Below are 20,122 nucleotides of genomic sequence, written 5' to 3'. Positions count from 1 at the left end.
ATGCTGTTCAGAGGGTCGGTGTGGGGCCGAATGGCTTGTTTTCACACTGTAGTGATTCTTTCTATGGATAGGGTGAACAACCAAGGCCTTTGTTTCCTCAGGTGGAGGAGTGCAAAACTAGAGGGCATAAGTTTAAAGTGAGAGGGGAAAGATTCAACAAGTACCTGAAGGGTAACTTTTTCACACAAAGGGTAATGCATGTATGGAACAAGCTGCCAGAGGAAGTGGTGAAGGCAGGTACAATTGCAACATTTAAAAGGCATCTGGATGGGTATATGAATAGGAATGGTTGAGAGGGGATATGGGCCAAATACAATCAAATGGGGCTGGGTCAAATTGGGCTGTTTCTTCAGTGCGGACCAGTTAGACCAAAGGGTCTGTTTCTGTGCTGTATGACTCCATCATTCTATAATTCTATTACTGAACTTTGTGTGCCCCAACATTTTTAGTTCATTATTTGTGTCCTCCTTTGAGAAGACAGAACCTAGATATACACTTAATTCGTTTTCCATCTTTGTTCCCCGTTATATCTTTCTCTGTATTTTATTGTAAAGGATCTATATTTGTCTTCACTAATCTTTTTTTCTCTTCACATACCTATAGAAGCTTTTACAATCCGTCTGTATGCTCACCACAAGCTTACTCTCATACTCTATTTTCTCCCCCCTTAGTCAATTGCTTTGCCGTTCTTTGATGAAATCTGAACTGTTCCCAAACCTTGGGTGTGCTGATTTTATTTGGTCAATTTGTATGCCCCTTCTTTGGATCTAATACTATCCCTAAATTCTTTCATTAGCCACAAGTCATCTTTCATGTTTTATTTTTGTGCCAGACAAGAATGAACAATTGTTACAATTCCTCCAAATGCTCTTTAAATGTTTGCAATTATCTAACCAACATCATTCCTATAAGTAAATTTCCACAGTTTATCATGGCCAGCTTGCACCTCTTACCATCCATGTTTCCTTTATTGAGATTCAGTACCCTAGACTCAGAATCAATTACATCACTCTTCATATTAATGAAGAATTCTATCATATTATGGTCACATTTCCCCAAAGGGCATCACACAACTAGATTGGCAATTATTTCTTTATCATTACACAATGCCCATTCTAGGTGGCCTGTCTTCTATTTGGTTCCTGAAAGTATTGATCCATAAAACTATTTTGTACATGCTCCAGTATTTCCTCTTCTACAGCATTGTTATAGAGGTGATTTGCCAAATCTATTCACGGATTAAAGTCATTCATTATTACGTCTGTGCCTTTACTACTCGTGTCTCTCATTTCTTGTTTAAAGCCTTCACCAACGTTATCACTACAGTTTGGGTGTCTTTAAAACAATCCACGTTATTGTTTTATGCCTGTTGCTGTTTCTAAGCTCTAACCTTACAAATTGCACTTCACTAAAGCTAATAGCCTTACTTAGCATTGTGTTAGTGTCCTCTTTAACCAATAATGCATTTTGTTTTTGTCTGTCCTTCCTAAAACATGAATACCCCTGGATACTCAGTTCCTATCCCTAGTCATCTTGCATCCATATCTCCATAATCCCAACTATATCATGTCATTTATAAAACGAAAAGTCATGTGCCACTTGAGTCTGATTTCCAGCTTAAGGCTTTCCCATTCTCTTTGTTCCCATTTGGTAAGAAACATCCTATCCATTGAGCAGCACGGTGCCTCAGTGCATAGCACTGCTGCCTCACAGTGCCAGCAATCTAAATTCGATTCTCTTGGGTGATTGTGCAGAGTTTACGCATTCTCCCCGTGTCTGCATGGGTTTCCACCAGGTGCTCCAGATTCCTCCCAAGGTCCAAATATATGTAGGTTAGGTGAATTGGCCATGCTAAATTGCTGATAGTGTCCAGGGATGTTCAGACATGGTGGATTAGCTGTGGGAAATGTAGTGTTACAGGGATGGGGATGGGGATGGGGATGAGGGTGGATGTAGGTCTGGGTTCGCTGCTGTTCAGAGGTTTGGTGTGGACTTGATGGGCTGAATGGCCTGCTTCCACATTGTAGGGATTCTATAATTGTTTAGCATTTCCTCAGACATCATATGATCTAGTTTGTCCACTAGCTTCCAACATGGTGGATCTTTGGATAAATCTAAAACAGCTAGATCTGCGGTGATACAATTGTCAAGATTGTAGGTCAGTTCATAGGTAATAGGATTAGTTGTGATTCAGTTAATCTAGCTTTCATGAAGGCATGTTGTTTGCCTTTAAGGATATTCTGCTCTTCAAAAGGCCTAACCACCCTAGAGTTCAGAAGAATGAGAGGATATGTAATTGAAGTATATAAGATGCCAAAGAGATCGACCATGTAGATTTAATGAGGATGTTTCGTCATCTGAGGCAATCAGGAATGAGATCATTATAGTTTTAGGATAAGTGGTAGCAGATTTAAAGAGATGAGGAGAAATTACTGATCTCAAAAGATTGTAAATCTTTAGATTCACTATCCCACAGTGTGGTGGATGCTGGAACATTGAGTAAATATAAAGAGTAAGAGGTTGAAAGGTTATGGAAAGGAGGCATAAAAGCGGAATTGAAGCTGAGATGAGATTAGTCATGATCGTGTTAATTGGCCGAGCAGCTCTAGGGGCTGAATAGCCTACTTCTGTTTCTAGTCCTTATATTCGTAACTCCTTAAAATGTCTCGTGCTGACTATCATGATTGAAGAATGTGCAGTTCTGTCCACTTCAGCAAATGACAGCCACTCATCAATCCTGTATTTATTGACTGACATGGTTTGACCGAAGTCAGAAATATATGAATTGCGGTACCTGCTTAAGGGATCCTCCTGAATAATTAAGACTTAGTAAACTAAAGATCCTCCATTCACTGAGTTTCTGAAAAAGGTGTTAGACCTTTACCTTTTAACGATTAACAGCAACGGAAGCTTGCTTTACAGCAAAATTATTAGATCAGGTTTCTGATAATCAACTTCATGAAAGCAGCACTGTATGGAGCTGCAAATAAAAATGAGCTAACATTGACCTTAGCAAATCAATTGCCAAGTGTTGACCAAATCAGTTGTAAAAACTGAGGGATTATTAATAATCAATTAGCAAACCCTGTTTAAATTAAAGCTGGAGAAATTGCTAACAGTTCTATATGGTCTCAAATGGTATAAATAAAAGTCAAGTTGCAGACACATATTGAACTAATAAGCTGCATAGTTCAGGCATTTTATATAGCCTGCTGGCCCTGTTTGTTCATGCAAATGCCGAAACTGCTGGTACGTTGATAATTGTGTGAACAAAAATTAATGAAACACCAACATTTATATTATGCTTTCATAATTGTAGAACACCCAAAGCAACATGAAGAGCTTTTAGAAATATGGTCACTGTTTTAGAGCAGGAAGTGTGACAGCTGATATGTGCACGGCAAACTATCACAAACTGCAATGTGATAGTGTCTGGATAATCTGTATTAGTGGAGCTGATTGTGGAATAAAAATTAGCCAGAATCATAGAATCCCTACAGGATGGAAGCGGGCCATTCAATCCATCCTCCAAAGAGCATTCCAACCTATCCCTGTAATCCGACATGTCCCATGTCTATCCACCCAGCCAGCACATATCTGGACACTATGAACAATTGAACATGGCAAATTCACCTACTCTGTACGTCTTTGGACTATGGGAGGAATTCAGAGCACCCAGAGGAAACCCATGCAGACACAGAGAGAATGTGCAAACTCCACGCAGACAGTCACCCGAGGGAGTCCAACCCAGCTCCCTTGCACTATGAAATAGCGATACGAACCACTGAGTCACCTTGCTGCCCTCACAACACGAGCAATAATTCCTATGCTCTTCCTTGAAGTAGTACCATGAGATCTTTTACATCTATCTGTTTCAGTATATCTGTTCTAAATTGTACCAAAGGAAGAAACTGACTTACGGCATCAAGATACTCCAGGCATTCAAAATGGAATTGCAAACTTGAGTATAGTTTACCATGGACTAATTTCCAAGGGGTGTGGTCATCTTTTATTCTTAGTCTAGGGCTGGAAGTGCAAAATTCTTGTAGACAGCTTTGTCATGCATGATTCTGTTGGCTTCCCAGCTATATTGATATCCTGGTTCAAGTTGGTCACCTGGAAGCCCAGTTACAGTGGATTCCTTCCTCAAATGATTTATTCACATTTTCAAATTGGTAACAGAAAAAAAAAGCTGGAAACGTCCTGGTTAGAAACCCGATTCTACTAAATTCTTACAATCCAATAATTACAATCATTTTGTTGCAGTCTAATTGTCAGACAGTTTAATTGTGATGAGTGAATTTTCCAAACAGTAGCAGAACATATCATTCAAAATCAAAAATTAATTGTCAAGAGCCTTTGTTCCTTGTTAAATTTGCAGAACTACAGTATATAAAATGTCTCAATAGGGAAACTGACATGTTAAAATGTATTTAAAACAGTCTACAAATTGCTGAAAAGCTGATAAACAACTTCAAAGAATTGGCAATGTCCTCAGAAAGCAATCAATATGTCAAGAATGGTTCTCCATATGTCTAAAGGTGATTACTAAACTAAATTATCAAGTCTAATGAGAGAGCAGCTCAATGGTTTGGTATGACTATGGTGATTTTTTTTGGGGAATCAAAGACTTTTCAAACTTTCGGTGTCACATTTCATAATTCATGCTATCTTTCTTTGAAAGCTGAAAATCAAAAGTTTTACGGATGAAAATCAGTTGTTGCAGTGAGAATGCATTAACTCTATCTACTGAATCCATCAACTCTATCTATACCTCCTTCCTTTAGATTATATGCAACAGAACACGTAAGTTTAAAAGAAAGTCAATGCTCCGAGGATCCAATACCTCAATGAAGCATCAAAGATGTTGGGACATGGCTTCATTCAGTAAATATGGATTGTTGCAATATTGATGCATTTTTCAATATTTGGAGTTTCTTTTCATTCCAGCTTTATGTATTTTTAAGTGGTTATAAATATAAATACGTAATTATTACATGTTTTAATTAACTTTGGAGGTATAAATAGTGAGCAACAGTTATCAAACCTAACCATATGTATGTAGGACCTCTAAAAGATATAATGATATACATAATAAACATTTCTCACAGTTGGACAAAGGTGCCTATCTTGTTTTTAATGCCACGTCAGATGATATCTCTTCAAACAGAACAGAATGGATTACTGCCAGTCCTACATGCTGGTCTGCGTAAAAATAGGAGAAATGAATGATTGAACACTTAGATGAGAAGTTAGTGCAGGAGATTTATGGGGCTTTGGGAGTGGTTCTGGAGAAATGGTACCAGTACAAGCTGGACAGTCTACATCTGAACAGGATATTTTTGCAGGGAGATTTGCTAATGCAGTTGAGGAAGGTTCAGACTACACTGTCAGGGTCATGGGATCGTGCGGGCAATTTCAGAGCTGGGAATGGAAAGCAGCAACATAATGAAAGACAGTAACAAAGGTCAAAAAATGTACAGCATACAAAATTGGCAGCATGATAATGTATATGTGTAAATGCAAGGAATATAGTGAATAAAGGTGAGGGTACAGATAGACATATGGCAACATATCACATTATGAAAACTTACTTAAAGAGGAGCAAGGATTGTAGTGATCACAATATAGTTAGATTTAGTATCATTATGGAAAGGGACAAAAATAGAACATGAAAAACACAAGTTCTGAGTTGAGGGAAAGCAAACTTGACAAGGTGACAGATCTGGAAAAAGTGACTGATCACAGGCACTTGAAAAATATAGTCAGCAGCAAATCATTGGGAGGCATCAAAAAGCAATATTTTTTGAGCATGGTATCATAGAATCCCTTCAGTGTGGAAGCAGGCCCTTCGGCCCAACAAGTCCACACTGACACTCAGAGCATCCCACCCCCACCATCTATACAACCCTGAACACTACGGGCAATTTATCACGGCCAATCCACCTAGCCTGCACATCTTTGGATTGTTGGAGGAAACCGGAGCACCTGGAGGAAACCCACGCAGACACAGGGAGAATGCGCAAGAGGGTAACGAGAGAAAGGGTTGGCCCATTCAAGGACAAAGGAGGGAAGTTATGCGAGGAGTCAGAGAAAATGAGTGAGATTCTTAATGAGTACTTTGCATCAGTATTCACCGAGGAGAGGGACATGACGGATGTTGAGGTTAGGGATAGATGTTTGATTACTCTAGGTCAAGTGGGCATAAGGCCGGGGGGGAACTGAGAAATAAGAAGAGGATGATCACTTTGATGACATTATACTACAGGTTCCCCCAATAGTCAGCAGGAAATTGGGAAGCAAATATGTAGAGAGATCGCAGATGACTGTAAGAATAATAGGATTGTAATAGTATAGGATTTAAATTTTCCAAACATAAACTAGGACTGCCACAGTGTTAAGGGCTTGGATGGAGAGGAATTTGTTAAGTATGTTCAAAAAACTCTTTCTCAATCAATATGTAGATGGCCCTATTGAAGATGTTGGCAGCCTTTTTGTGGCAGCGAGCTAAATTCAGTCCATGGATGGAAGCTTGGCTTCTGTGATGTTTTAGGCTGTACACACCACCTTCTGTAGTTTTTTTTACAGTCCTGAGCAGAGCAGTTGCCATGCTAGGCTGTTATGCACCTGGACAGTATGCTTTCAATGGTGCATCTGGAGCTTGGTGAGGGTCCTTGTGGACGTGCCAAATTTCCTGAACTGGCTGAGGAAGAAGAGGCATTGTTGTGCATTCTTGACTGCTGCATCTATGTGGGAAGTCTAAGACAGCTTGTTGGTTATCGTCACTCCGACGAGCTTGATGCTCTCCACCGTCTCAACTGCAGTTTTGTTGATACAGATAGGAGTGTGCTCTTCTCCTTTCTTTCTGAAGTCAATGATCAGTTCTTTAGTTTTGCCGACCATTGAGAGAGAAGTTGTTCTCATTGCACCAATTCAGACTCCCATTCTTCCTTTTGTATTTTGACTCATCGTTGTTAGATATCTGTTCTATTAGGCTGGTGTTGTCAGCAAACTTGTAGATGGCGTTCATTCAGAATTTGACAGCATGGTCATGGGTGTACAGGGAATACAATAGGGGGCTGAGGATGTATCCTTGGGAGGCTCCAGTGTTGTGTTATTTTTGGAGGCGGTGCAGTTAACTATCTTCACTGACCCACAGACCACAAAAAGGTGAGGATCCAGTTGCAGAGGGCAGAGGCTGAGGCCAAGGCCTGAGTGAGATCAATCTGGAGGGAATATGGTATTGAAGGCAGTGCTGTTCCTGATGGATAGGAGCCTGACATGGGTGTCCTTGGTGTCCAGATATCCTGGGGATGAGTGCAGGACTAGGAATATGGCATCTTTTGTGCTGGTAGGCAAGTTGTAGGGGATCAAGGCAGGCTGGGAGACTGGAGTTGACGTGGGTGATGACCAGCCTCTTGAAGACTTCATGATTATTGATGCCAGAGCCACTGGGTGGTAGTCATTAATGCACGTTGTATGCGCTTTCTTAGGAATGGGGATGATGGTGGTTGTCTTGAAGTAGATGGGGACTTTGGCTTGTAGTAGGGAGAGGTTGAAGATGACTGTGAATACCTTCATCCTTTGGTCCCCAAACGATCTGAGTGCTGGCCAGGGATGCCATCTGGACTTGTCACTTTTTCCTTGGGTTGACTCCCAGGAAGACCGATCTGACGACTGTAGCGGCGACCAAGGGAACAGATGTTGTGGGCTGTCAGTGCAGGTGTCCTCACTGCTGGCATTCTTCTAAAACCAGCATAGAAAGCATTGAGGGCGTCGGGGAGGGACATGTCTTTGTCTGCTATCTTGCTCTGCTTCATTTTATATCCCGTAATGTTGTTTAGGCCTTGCCATAGGCAGTGGGTGTCTATTTGGTAGGTTTAGGCCTCTAACTTGGTCCAGTACTGCTTTTTGGCATCCCTGATGACTTTGACTTTGCGGAAGCAGTGTCTGGATTTCCTCTATAGGTCTGGGTCCTCTGACTTGAATGCTACATGTCTGGTCTTCAGTAGGGAATGGATTTCCTGGCTCATCCAAGATTTTACGGTTGGGGAACACTCGGATTAACTTGTTTCGTACGCAGTCCTCTTCAGCCTTGGGCCAGCATTGTACTTCCTTTTGTGAAGGGTCCTCCCATTTCAGCTCCTGCTCCTCAACTGGAAGAGGGATCACAGTGCTGGGTTCTGATTTTCCAAAGTGTGGGTGGGATTTGGAGCAGTAGGCATCTTTGGTTGTGTTGCAGTGGTCCAGAACGTTTGGTCCTCTAATAGAAAATGTTGGTTGTACTTCTTGGCAACATCATCTTGAGGTTGACTTAGTTGGAGACGCCAGCCACAATGAATTGGGCATCGGAATTTCGAGTGTTTGTGGCAGTGTAAATCATGTCAAGGGCATTCTTCACATTTGCATGGGTTGGTATGTAGACTGCTTTCAGGATAACGGAGGTGAGCTCTCGCCATAGGTATTAGGGATAGCACTTCAATTGTACCTAGATGAAATGGTCATTTTTGTCAACTTTGCTGATTCCTCTCCTCTGTGGGAGATACTAGGAGACATTGCAGAAGTGAGATTTACTGCCTGAACTTTAAGGCAGAACTTGACAACAATGTGGTGTCAAGGGATGCTAACGAAACCGGAATTAGGGGAAAACTGTGGGTTGGAGTCATACTTAGTACAAAAGATGATTGTGCTTCTCAGTCTCTCATTCACAGGCTATCATTGCAGAGCTTTCTCAGCGTGGGCTTAACCATTTTCAACTGCTTCATCAATGGCCGTCTGTTTATCATGAGATCGGAAGTGGGGATGTTTGCATGTTGTGCCGTGTTCAGTACTATTGGGATAACCTAAATACTGAAACAGCTCACACTCCAATGTAACAATATCTGGACAAAATGCTGGCTTGGTTTAGCAAATGGCAAATAACCTTGGCATTACAGAATTGCCAGGCAATGGCCATCTCCTGACTCCTCAAACCCTGTCCATTATCTTCAAAGCTCAAGTCAGGATTGCGATGGAAAACTTTCCATTTATCTGGATGAGTGACATTTGAAAAACCCCCACAGTTTGACACCATTTAGGACAAAGCAGCCTGCTTGATTGGTACCCTACCTGTCAGCTTCTGCATTCACGTGCTAGCAGTGATGCACAGTGGCAGTGGTATGTACCAGCTGCAAAACGAATTGTAGTAACTCAGCAAGGCTCCTCCAACAGCATCTTCCAAACCCGTGGCTTCTATATCTCCTAGAAGGAGAAGAGCAGTAGGTACAAAGGAACTTCAACCCCTACAAATACCATTCCAGACCACTGAAGAAATGGCTTTTTTTTTAAATTCCAAATCATTGTCACTGGGTCAGAATCTCTAACAGCACTCTAACTGTACTTGCACCCCAAGGTCTGCAGCAGTTCATGAAGGTAACTCATCACTGCATTCTCACAGTGGCTATTAGGAATGAGAAATGCTCGTCTACATGCCATGAATGAATTAAACCAATGTGTTTTTGGTTGACCTCCATTTGAAGTGCAATGCTGTGATCAATCTTCTCCCGGACAATGTAATGTTCTCCAGTTTGTATCTCTTTAGTTTAGAACAGTATAGAAGGCCAGTCTGAATGCAACAAAATGGACTATAGTTTGGTATTGATTCAGTCTCTGGTCCCTAGTGAGTGTCGGACTTTGTTGTTCCTGATTTCTGTTCATGAGTCTTGGCATAAAGTCACAATTGCTGTCCAGTAAGCTTTGCTTTGGTTCATTGCCACATTTTTGGATATGCTTAGATTTGCTGATTCAGCAGCAAATTATTCCGACTTCTCAAATACTAGCCTGTCAGTGCTTGGCAATTATCCGCCGAGTCTGATAGTAGGAAATGAAAAGATTGGAGGATTTTTTTTTAATTGCCTATGTTGTGTTTTCAGCCTGTGTCTGTCTAAGGTGAAATTCTGAGGGGTACAAGGCTTGTTTTATCCTGTTTATTTTCCATCTGTCCACTAATATCACAGTCATTGCTGATCTACATTGCCTCTTAGCCTAACAGTGCCTTTTTATTTAGAATTTCCACCCTCTTGAAATCCTTCCATGGTATTCCCTCCCCTGCATCTGTGAGTTCCTCCAGCCCTACAAACCCCCTGATTTCTGAGCTTCCCCAAAATAGGCCAATTGAGACCTATGTAATCTCAATGTTAAACTGAGTAGGACCAAGCAGATATGACATTTTTTTAATCGAGGATTTTCCACTTCATGTAAGAAATGCAAATTATCTTGTATAAAACACAAGTTTTTATGTTAAATGACTGGGGAAGAGTGGAAACATTTATAGACTTCTCTGATAAAGGAGTATTTATATTTGCCTTTGGTTAGTTTGAGGACTTTATAATATTACTTCGGCCACCGGTTTCATATGTATGCATTACACACGGTTATTTTTCTTTATTGACAAAAATTGTAAAGTTTGTTTCAACATATATTTAGTTACAAGCTTTGATTTCTGTTGATTGGGCAAAACTATTATACTCTGCAGATGTATTTCTACCTCTTGAACAAAAGGCATATCAACATGTAACGTAGGCCTGATATGAGCAACAGACTTTAAGTGACCTGGTGTCTTTTTCTTCAGATGCTTCTATGCTGTAGTCTTGCAGAGGTTAGTAATTCCTCTCTGCTTATTCTCTAGTGTCCATTATCACCCCTGTTATTGCTGAGCTACATTTGCCTTCTTGGCCTAGGGATTCTCACCCTCTTCAAATCCTTCCACGGCCTTTCGATTTTGGTTTCTCTTTTTATTATTGTCATGTGCTCAAGTGCAGAAGTGAAAAGTGTATAATGTCACTGCACAAGGTGCTATCTTAGGTACGAAGACCTAGGTCTCGAATCTTAAGAGCGAGGCAGGAAGAAAGAATAAGATTGAAAGTCAACTACTGCAGTATTCTAGTGTAGTGTAAAACATATGAAATAAGGTTAAAGGTTACACATTGCAGACTTCTATTAAGTAGAAAAAAGAAACCAGCTGGAAGTTCAAACATTACAGTCTGTCTTAAATGCTCAGCCCCATTGTGGGGCTGCACTCTGAGGATCACCTTGTGACCAAAGGCCATGCTGGGCCACTGAGAGCCCACCTAGCTGGGCCACTAATGAGGAAAAAAGTAAGGAAACGGATGGAGCGGGTGAGCATCCTACTTCGCTGCCATCTTGGCCCTTCGCTGCCTTACTTCTGTAACCTCCTCAAGCCCTACAATCCCTCTGATTTCTGAGCTCCTCCAACTTTTGGCCTCTCAACTATCTCTAATTTTGATTGCTATGCTATTATTGGGCATGCTTTCAGTTGCTTAGGCCCCAAGATTTGGTATTCTGTCCCTAAACATCTGCACCTTTCTCCAACATGGTCCTTTTGTAACTTGCCTCTGATCAATAGGTCATCTGTCCTAATAGCATCTTAATGGTTTGGTGTCAAATTTTGTGCAGATTCTATGCCTCGGGATGTTTTACTTTGACTTGTAAATGGCATAGATTTAAAAGCAGATTGTCACTCGGTTGCTTGTTGAAGAATTTAATGCAAACTAAGAAGCCTGCATTTGGACAATTTTGATCTCCAGTCCCTTCATTTATCATCCATGAGGTGTTCAAGAGAAATATCGTAATTTCCAATTATTTTTCCCCAGGTGACCATGAGACATAAGAGCAAACATAGTGCATTCAACTGATCGAGTCTGCTTCCTCATTCAAATGAGGTCGTAGCTGATCTGATAATCCTCAACTTGACTTTCCTGCCTTTTTGCCATAGCCTTCTAATTCCCTTATTGATTTAAAGAACTGTCTAACTCAACCTTGAATAAAGTATCAGTCTTTACTGCTTATCCATTCAGTCAACAGTATTATGATACAGCTTCCTTTTAAACACTTGTATGGATTCTCCTTCAGCTGTTTAGCCACTGTAAATTCTTTTGTATTTTCTTCTTTTTTTTTTGTGCCTTTACTGAATTGCAAACCTTTTATGCATAGGAATACCTGCACAAGTCAAGGTGAGTTGCAGCTTTTGCTAAATACCTTGGGCAAAATTGAATTGCCGTGGGTAACAGGTCTTTGTTAAATAATACTTTTTTTTTAAAAAAAAAAGCAAATCTGTATTTAGTCAAGTTTGACCAATATGGATTGGGTCCTTTTGCAAGTCTCTACCTTACTTTGCTGAACAACTTTTCACATTGAGATACAGATACACATTCTGATGCTTGGAGTAGTGCATACAAAGTATATAATCAAGCGTGAATTTCTATACTGAAGTAAAGAGTCTTACATTTATAGAGCGTGTTTTTTGACCACTAAATACCTCCAAAGCATTGTAATGCTAATGAAGTACTTCTTTGAAGTTTACTCTCTATCGTAATGAAGAAAAGACAACCAATTTATCCCCATTTTAAAACTAGATATTCAACATGACAAGAATATTGAGGGATAAATATTGACCGACCACACCAGGAATAACATCCCTGTTGTACTCACTTGGGATAACACTTGCAAAACACACCAAATCTACTTTTTCTAGTTACTGCATCAGCCATTCCAGTTGTGTGTCATGTGTCATTTCTACTTTGATAATTTTCATTTTAGAGGGCTTAATACTGTGTGAGTAAGTGCCCGAGCTCAAATCTTGCAACCACATAGATGATTTTAAAAAGGCATTTGGCACAATTGCCCTCATTGCTCACTCCTTTTTGAGTCTAGGAGTTGGGACGATATGTTGAGGTTGTACAGGATGTTGAAATCTCTTCTGGAATACTGTCCAGTTCTGATCACGCAGTTATAGGAAGGATATTATCAAGCTGGAGAGAGTTCAGAAGAGATTTACCAGAATGTTGCCAGGTATGGAAGGTTTGAGTTATAAGGAAAGGCTGGGGCATTTTTTTTAAACTGGAGCTTAGGAGGTTGAGAGGTGACCGATTAGAGGCTTATAAAAAATGAGGCATCAATAGAGTTGATGGTAGTCATCTTTCTCCTAAGATGGAGAATTAAGACTAGGGGACACATTTTAACGGTGAGAGGGGAGAGATTTTAAAAAAAAGAGGCAGGTAGGATCAAGGAAAACCCTAAAGCTTTCTATAGGTATGTCAGGAATAAAAGAATGACTAGAGTAAGATTAGGGCTGGTCAAGGACAGTAGTGGGAAGTTGTGCGTGGAGTCTGAAGAGATAGGAGAGGTGCTAAATGAATATTTTTCGTCAGTATTCACACAGGAAAAAGACAATGTTGTCAAGGAGAATACTGAGATACAGGCTATTAGACTAGATAGGATTGAGGTTCATAAGGAGGAGGAGGTGTTAGCAATTCTGGAAGGTGTGAAAATAGATAAGTCCCCTGGGCTGGATGGGATTTATCCTAGGATTCTCTGGGAAGCTACAGAGGAGATTGCAGAGCCTTTGGCTTTGATGATCTTTATGTCGTCATTGTCTACAGGAATAGTGCCAGAAGACTGGAGACTAGCAAATGTTGTCCCCTTGTTCAAGAAGGGGAGTAGAGACAACCCTGGTAATTATAGACCGGTGAGCCTTACTTCGGTTGTGGGTAAAGTGTTGGAAAGGATTATAAGAGAGAGGATTTATAATCCTCTCGAAAGGAATAAATTTGATTAGGGATAGTCAACACTGTTTTGTGAAGGGTAGGTCGTGCCTCACAAACCTTATTGAGTTCTTCGAGAAGGTGACCAAACAGGTGGATGAGGGTAAAGCGGTTGATGTGGTGTATATGGATTTCAGTAAAGCGTTTGATAAGGTTCCCCACGGTAGGCTATTGCAGAAAATATGGAGGCATGGGATTGAGGGTGATTTAGCGGTTTGGATCAGAAATTGTCTTCTTACAGCTAGCTCTCTGTTTAGGTCCTTCCTGGCTAACTTGTAACTATCAAGCGCCCTAACTGAGCCTTCACGCCTCATCTCTACATAAGCCTCCTTCTTCCTCTTGACAAGAGATTCAACTTTAGTAAACCACGGTTCCCTCGCTCGACCACTTCCTGCCTGACAGGTACATACTTCTCAAGGACACGCAGTAGCTGTTCCTTGAACAAGCTCCACATTTCAATTGTGCCCAGCCCCTGCAGTTTCCTTCTCCATCCTATGCATCCTAAGTCTTGCCTAATTGCCTTTCCCCCAGCTATAACTCTTGTCCTGCGGTATATACCTATCCCTTTCCATTGCTAAAGTAAACGTAACCGAATTGTGGTCCCTATCACCAAAGTGCTCACCTACCTCCAAATCTAACACCTGGCCTGGTTCATTACCCAGTACCAAATCTAATGTGGCCTCGCCTCTTGTTGGCCTATCTACATACTGTGTCAGGAAACCCTTCTGCACACATTGGACAAAAACTGACCCTCTAAAGTACTCGAACTATAGCGTTTCCAGTCAATATTTGGAAAGTTGAAGTCCCCCATAACAACTACCCTGTTACTTTCGCTCCTATCCAGAACCATCTTTGCAATCTTTTCCTCCACATCTCTGGAACTTTTCGGAGGACTATAGAAAACTCCCAACAGGGTGACCTCTCCTCCTTTCCTGGTTCTAACCTCAGCCCATACTACCTCAGTATACGAGTCCTCATCAAACGTCCTTTCTGCCACCGTAATACTGTCCTTGACTAACAATGCCACACCTCCCCCTCTTTACCACCTTCCCTGATCTTACTGAAACATCTAAACCCCAGAACCTGCAACAACCATTTCTGTCCCTGCTCTAGCCATGTCTCCGAAATGGCCACAATATTGAAGTCCCAGGTACCAACCCATGCTGCAAGTTCAACCGCCTTTATTCCGGATGCTCCTGGCGTTGAAGTAGACACACTTCAAACCACCTTCCTGCCTGCCGGTACACTCCTGCGACCTTGAAACCTTATTGATGACCTCACTACTCTCAACCTCCTGTACACTGGAGCTACAATTCAGGTTCCCATCCCCCTGCTGAATTAGTTTAAACCCTCCCGAAGAGCATTAGCAAATTCTACCCGCCCCCCCCCCCCCCCCACGCCCAGGATATTGGTATCCCTCTGGTTCAGGTGTAGACCATCCCATTTGTAGAGGTCCCACCCACCCCAGAATGAGCCCCAATTATCCAGGTATCTGAATCCCTCCCTCCTGCACCATCCCTGTAGCCATGTGTTCAACTGCTCTCTCTCCCTATTCCTCACCTCGCTAGCACATGGCACGGGTAACAAACCAGAGATGATAACTCTGTTTGTTCTAGCTGTAAGCTTCCACCCTAGCTCCTTGAATTTCTGCCTTGCGTCCCCATCCCTCTTCCTACCTATGTCGTTGGTGCCTATGTGGGCCACGACTTGGGGCTGCTCCCCCTCCCCCTTAAGGATCCCGAAAACACGATCCGAGACATCACGGACCCTGGCACCTGGGAGGCAACACACCAACCGCGAGTCTCTCTCGTTCCCACAGACACACTCTCTCTAGGACAATTTACAATGGCCAATTCACCTAATCTGCACATCTTTGGACTGTGGGAGGAAACTGGAGCACTCAGTGGAAATCCAGGTAGACAGAGGGAGAACTTAAATCCACACACTGTCATTCAGGGCTGGAATTGAATTCACATCCCTGGTGCTGAGGCAGCAGTGCTGAGCCAGAACTCTGCCCAACTTGTCCCCTTTAGGACAACAAGCTCATTCCAGGTATCAAACTAGTAAACCAACTCTGAACTGCCTCCAATGCGTTTACAGCCTTCCTTGTATAAGGTGACTAAGACATGTACAAGTATCATTCAACATGTAGTCTTGCCAGTAACCTGTACTGAAGAAAATGTTCTTACTTTTAATGTTCAATTCCTTTCGAAACAAAGGATAGCATTTCAATAGCTGCCTTGATCATGTGCCCTACCTGCATACTAGCTTTTTTCTGCCTAAGACATCAGAACACTTAAATCATTGTATGAATTTTGTAGTCATTTGCTGTTTGTAATACTCGGTTCTTTTAATCTTCTTTCCAAAATGAACAGCTTCACATCTTTCGTTTTATGTTGCATCTGCCAGAGTTTGACTGTTCACTTACCTTATTTAATTACAAATTCTTTTATATCTCCACAACACGCTTTCCAACTTTTTCTTGGTGTTATTGCAAATTTGGTTGCCATGCCTCTCTTTGCCCCCATCAAAAAAAGTTAATTTTATAAAAGGTTGGGCCCACAACACAGAGCCCTGCTGGGCTCCACTCATGACCAATCGGATAAAGGTTTATTTAATAAAATCATTAGAATCCCCAGAGTGTGGAAACAGGTCATTCAGCGCAAAAGTCCCATTCACCCTCTGAAGAGCATCCCCCTACCCTATCTCTGTAAACCTGCATTTCCCATGGCTAAACCACCCATCCTGTACATCTTTGGACTATGGGAGGAAAACGGAGGAATTGATGGAAACTCACGTAGACACGGGGAGAATGTGTGGAGCTTCTCCTCTGTCTCCTGAGACTGGCTGGCAGAGAAGTTTTCACAATCTTCAATCAATGCTGACATTTTACCGTCTATGCCATGAGCTTTCAACTTTCTGTATTAACCTTTTGATTTATGGCACCTTTATATTTGGATTTCCAATAGGCATACAATAAAAGTAATGCTACATGCTCCCCTTCATCTATAATTTATTCTTTCAAGGATCTCTAAGCAGGTTAAATATCTTTTTTTTTGACAAAACCGTGCTGACTTTTTTTTTCTTGTCTTTCCCGTGTGTAGCTTAAGTATGTTTAATGATTTAACTCTTAACTCTAACACCTTCCCATTGGCAGACATACAGTTCTGGTCAATAGTTTTGTCTTCTGCTCCCACCCCCAACCCCCTCCCCCAAAACCAAAATACCCACGTTAGCAATATTGTCTAATTTGCACTCCATATGGAATTTTGGAACACTAATACCAGTATGTCTGCTACCTCATCATCCACCTCTTGTGTTTTTCTTTGAAGATGGAGTCTGTCTGGACCTTGAGACTTGGTGTGTAAATCCATCAGTTGTTAGCACTTTGCTCGTGACTAGAAATTCAATAAATTCCTTCCTCCCTTTCACCTTCTGAATTACAGGTAATGATTTTTCTGTATTCTCCATACAGAAAACAAACTATTTGTTCATATTGCCTATAATTTCCTTGTCTCCAAATCATTTTCCCTTTCTCACTCCAACAGTGTATATTTTAAATGCCTGTATAAATACTATTGCTATCCATTTTGACATTCTTCACTGGCTTTCTCTGTGTACTTTAATTTCTTTCACTTGTTTAACCTTTTATTTGTCATTCTTGGCCAGTCTTTGTTCTGCCCAATTGAGCTTTGCACAATTGCATGCTTTTTCCTAATGCTGATGCTTTCCTTCTCTATTTTAGTCCTCCCTTCTTAGAATTTAAGGTTTTTGCAAAGGTTTGTAGCTCACGTTGTTGGCTTGTTTTCGTTCAGACGTTTCATCACCATGCTAGATAACCTCATCAGTGAGGCCTACTCCTGAACGGTTCTAAAATGTGTTGCTCTGAGAAACTCAATAGCTTTCTATGAAATTGTCATTCAGACTTCTGCCAATCTGGTTTTACTAGTTTATATGTAGATTAAAGTCACCCATGATTTTGCTGTCCCATGATTACAAGTACGCAGTGTTTCTTCTCATTTTGACCCAGATTGTGGTTATTGTTTTGGGACTTGATGCTCCGATTTATTGGTTGTTTCCACGCTTATTCCTCATCTCCTCTCAAACAGGTTCTATATCTGATCTCCTGAGCCAAGCACTACTTCTAATGATTGAACAAAGGCCATTCTTGATTTAAGTGCTACTGCCCACCTTTACCTAGCTTCCTATTTTTTTTGCATGTCAAATACATCTTGGTTTTTTAAGAATCCAATTCTTGTCATCCTGAGCCATGTCTCCATAATGCTGATCAGCATTATGATCTGATACGGTATATGGTAACAGATACAGTATAGAGTGCAACTATATGGTAAATGGAAAAGCCCTGGGGAAAACTGATGCACGGAGAGATCTGGGTGTTCAGGTCCATTGTACCCTGAAGGTGGTCAAGAAGGCATACGGCATGCTTTCATTCATCGGACGGGGTATTGAGTACAAGAGTTGGTAGGTCGTGTTACAGTTGTATAGGACTTCGGATCGACCACACTTGGAATATTGCATCCAGTTCTGGTCACCACATTACCAAAAGGATGTGGATACTTTGGAGAGGGTGCAGAGGAGGTTCACGAGGATGTTGCCTGGTATCGAGGGCGCTAGCTACGAAGAGAGGTTGAGTAGATTAGGATTATTTACATTAGAAAGATGGAGGTTGGGGGGGGAAACCTGATTGAGGTCTACAAAATCATGAGAGGTATAGACAAGGTGGATAGCAAGAAGCTTTTTCCCCACAGTGAGTGACTCCATTACTAGGGGTCACCATTTCAAGGTGAGGGGACAAGTTTAAGGGAGATATGCGTGGAAAGTTCTTTACCACCTCCACTGGCAACGCATTCCAGGCACCCACCACCCTCTGCTTAGAGGCGGGCACAACAGCATCAATTAAGGTGTATCTAGACAGATACAGGAATAGGCAGGGAGCAGAGGGATACAGATCCTTGGAAAATAGGCGACAGGTTTAGATACAGGATCTGGATCGACGCAGGCTTGGAGGGCTGAAGGGCCTGTTCCGGTGCTGTAATTTTTTTTTGTTCTTTGTTCTATATGTATATACTTCAGTGTGCTCTATTGACTCATTTCATTTATAAATGAAATGAATATTTAGATAGTTTTAGTTTTTCTTGTCTTAAACTCCCAGTCTCGTTTGTATTTCTAGGTTTTTCATGGGTCAGAAGCTCACCTCTGAGTCTGGCTCAGCCTCTGGCAGTTGTAATAAAAGAATGGAATCAATGGCACATCTCCAGGAGTTGAATACAATCCTAGGTCCAACCATCCTCCAGATGTTTCATCGTTGACCTTCGCTCTATCACTCGGAAATCAAGTACAGTCTTCAGTACCACTTTCAACACCTTTTTCTGCAGTTGGACCTGGTGTCCTTTAGTATGACCTAGACAAGTTTTTAGGCTTGAGCTGTCCAGTGGGAAATAACAATGCTACACAAATGCCACCTATAATCATCTTTCCTGACTTTCAATGGAATTAAAAGCTCTGAATCCTCGCCATCCAACATCCTGGGGTGACCATTGACCAGAAACTGAATTAGACCAGCCATTTAAATACAATGGTTCCAACAGCAGATCAGAAACTAGGAATTCTGTAATGAACAACTCCGTTCTTGATTTCCAAAGCTTGTCCACCATCTCCACAACCCAAGCAAAGAATTTGATGGAATACTGTCCAATTTCTTGGATGATTATGGCTTCAGAATCCAGGGAACTCCTACATAAATCAGGACAAAGCATCCAACTGGTACTATCACTGGACTGTTAATCCAGATTCCCAGATAACGTTCTGGGGACCTGGGTTCAAGTCCTGCCATGGCACATGGTAGAATTTGAACTCAACAAAAAAAATCTGGAATTAAGAATCTGATGACCATGAATCAATTATTAGAAAAACCCATTTGGTTCACTAATGCCTTTTAGGGAAGGAAACTGCTATCCTTACCTGGGCTGGCCGACATGTGACTGCAGACCCACAGAAATGTGGTTGACTTGACTGCCCTCTGGGAAATTAGGGATGGGCAATAAATGCTGCCTAGCCAGTGATGCTCTCATCCTGTTAATGAATCAAAAAAATCTTCACTGACCATCTGTTTTACCTATTAATTTGTTTTGCCATTGATGCAGGGACAGGACTTGTAAATTAATGGTAGGGCCCTAGGTACTGTTGTAGAACAGAGACCTAGGAGTTCAGGTACATAATTCTTTGAAATTTGCATTCCAGGTAGACAGGGTGGTTAAGGCATTTAGCATGCTTGCTTTCAATGGTCAGACCTTTTTGCGTAAAGGAATTGGGAGGGCATGTTGAAGTTGTACAAGACATTGGTGAGGCCTCTTCTGGAGTCTGGTTGCCCTGTTATAGAAAGGATATTATTAAGCTGGAGAAAGTTCAGAAGTGATTTACCAGGATGTTGCTGGGAATAGCGGGTTTGAGATATAAAAATAGGTTGAAAAGGCCTTTTACACTCGAGTGCAGGAGGTTGA

Source organism: Rhincodon typus, chromosome 6 (assembly GCF_021869965.1).
Source record: "Rhincodon typus isolate 14 chromosome 6, sRhiTyp1.1, whole genome shotgun sequence".
NCBI classification, from domain to species: domain Eukaryota; kingdom Metazoa; phylum Chordata; class Chondrichthyes; order Orectolobiformes; family Rhincodontidae; genus Rhincodon; species Rhincodon typus.
Note: the sequence above shows the minus strand (reverse complement) of the source record.